We start from the raw sequence: 2,511 nt of genomic DNA, 5'->3' as shown, positions 1-2,511 counted from the left end.
AAAAGCTCAGCATACTGTGTAAGATAAATTCCATCTGGAGACAACTCCATCTAGACACATTCTAATAAAAACAAAGTGAAATACAAAGAGAATCGAAAGCAGCAAAAGAAAAATGACTTATTAGCTACAAATAATCAGCAATATCAGGATTAATAGCTGAGTTCTCATCAGAAATCACAGAGGCTAGAAGGCAGTAGAAAGACATATTCAAAGGGGTGAATAAAAAGACTATCAACCAAGAACTATATATCTAGCAAAAGCATTCTTCAAAAGTGAAGCAGAAATTAAGAAATTCCCAAATAAAATAAAGCAGAGAATTCATTGCTAGCTGGCCAGACCTCCACTGAATACTAAAGGAAATCCTTCAGGCTGAAATGAAAGGACACTAGATAGCAATTGAAATCTAAACAAAGAAGACAAAGAGCACCAAGAAATATAAATCTAAAGGCAACTACGTAAGTGCAGAACACTCCACCTAACCACGTAAGTGCAGAACACTCCACCTAAGGACAGCAGAATATACATTCTTCTCAATTGCACATGTAGTTTATCCCGGAGGATGTGTCCCACACCACACGTTAGGGCATTTAACAGCTCATTAAAGTTAAAAGGATTGAAGTCAGACAAAATATGCATGGGAAACAGAATAATCAAAACAATCTTGAAAAAGAAGAACAAAGTCGTAGGACTTACACTTTCCCATTTCAAAGTTTACTGTAAAGCTACAATAATCAAGACTGTGTTGTACTGACTTAAGCCTAGGCCTATAACTCAATGGAATAGAACTGAGAGCCTGGAAAAAGCTAATGCATTTATGATCAATTGAGTTTTGACAAGGTTGCTGTATTAGTTTCCTGTTGCTCCTTTAACAAATTATCACAAATTTAGTGGCTTACAACAACACAAATTTATTATCTTACAGTCCTGATGGTGAAAAGTCCAAATAAGTCTCACGGGGCTAAAGTCAAGGTATTAGCAGGAGTGTTTCCTTCTGGAAGCTCAAGAGAAGAATTTATTCCTTGACTCTTTTAACTTCTAGAAGCTGTCACTATCTGTGGCCACATCTCTCTAACCTCAGCTTCATTTTTCACATCACCTTCTCCTGTATCTGAACTTTCTGTGATCTGCTTATAAAGATTCTTTTAATTATATCTTCCCCCACCTAGAATAATCCAGGATAATCTTCCTAACACAAAGTTCTTAACCATATTGACAAAGTCTTTTTTGCTACATAAAGTAACATTCACAGATTCTAAGGACTAAGATGTGGTATCTTTGTGGGACCATTGTTCAGCATAACACAGATGTCAAGGAAATTCAATGATGAAAGACTATGTCTTTTCAACAAATGGTACTTGGACAACTGGATATCAACATGCAAAGAACAAATTTAGACTACTCCCTCACATCATATAAAAAATTAATTAAATGTGATCGAAGACCAAAATGTAAGGGCTAGAACTATAAAAGTCTTAGAAGAAAACTTTGGTATAAGTCTTTATGATCTTGCATTAGTCAATGGATCCCTAAAGCTCAAGTAACCAAAAAGAGAAGAGATAAATAGGACTTCATCAAAATTAAAAACTTTACAATTCAAAGGATACCATCAAAAAAGTATGAAGGCAATCCAAAGGATGGGAGAAAATATTTTCAAATCATATATCTGATAAAGGTTTACTTTTGGGAATATATAAAGAACTCTGACAACTTAATGAAAGAAGACAAATAACCCAATTAATAAAGGGCACAGTACCAGAATAGATAATTCTCTAAGATATGACTTGGAGAAGATAAACAAATGGCCAATAAGCACTTGAAAAAATGCTCAGATGCTGAAGATTAGTCATGAGGGAAGTATAAATGAAAACCAAAATGTGATATCACTTCACATGCACAAAGATGTTTATAGCAAAAAAGAGACAATAAGTGTTGTGAAAGATGTACAGGAATTGTGTAATCCTCATGCATTGTAGCTGGGAATGTGAAAAGTTGCAGTCACTTTGGAAAACTGTTTGGCAGTTCCTCAAAGAGTAAACATAGAGTTTCCACATGACCCAGCAATTTCACTCCTAGGTATATAACCAAGAGAATTAAAAACATATATCCATGTAAAAACTTGAATACAAATGTTCATAACATTATTCATAGGTGAAAAGCCAAAAGGTGAAAACAACTGAAATGTTCCATCAAGTGAAGAATGGGTTAACAAAATGTAGTACATCCATATGATTGAGTACTATTCAGCCATAAAAAATAATGAAATACTTATTCATGCTATAACATGGATGAATCTTGAAAATATCATGCTAGACGAAAGTAGCCAGATACCAAAAGCCACATATTATATGATTCTATTTATATATAATGTGCGGAATGGACAAATTTATAGTGGAAGAAATTAGATTAGTAGCTTATTGACAGGCCAGGGGGAAGAAAAATGGACAGTGACTGCTAATGGCAATGATTTTTCTTTTTAAGATGGGGAAATATTCTGGAATTACAGATAATGGT

At 34.2% G+C, this 2,511-nt stretch overlaps 1 protein-coding gene across 1 annotated transcript in view; it reads left to right on the top strand.

Moving 5' to 3' along the window:
• Positions 1-2,511, top strand: part of THSD7B (thrombospondin, type I, domain containing 7B) — a 720,444-nt gene that overhangs the window by 555,864 nt on the left and 162,069 nt on the right. The gene's annotated exons all lie outside the window — the stretch shown is intronic.

The sequence above is a fragment of the Propithecus coquereli genome, unplaced genomic scaffold (genome assembly GCF_000956105.1).
Source record: "Propithecus coquereli isolate 6110/MARCELLA unplaced genomic scaffold, Pcoq_1.0 Scaffold33, whole genome shotgun sequence".
Lineage (NCBI taxonomy): Eukaryota > Metazoa > Chordata > Mammalia > Primates > Indriidae > Propithecus > Propithecus coquereli.
The sequence above is the reverse complement of the archived record's forward strand: the minus strand, read 5'-3'. Positions and strand labels throughout refer to the sequence as shown.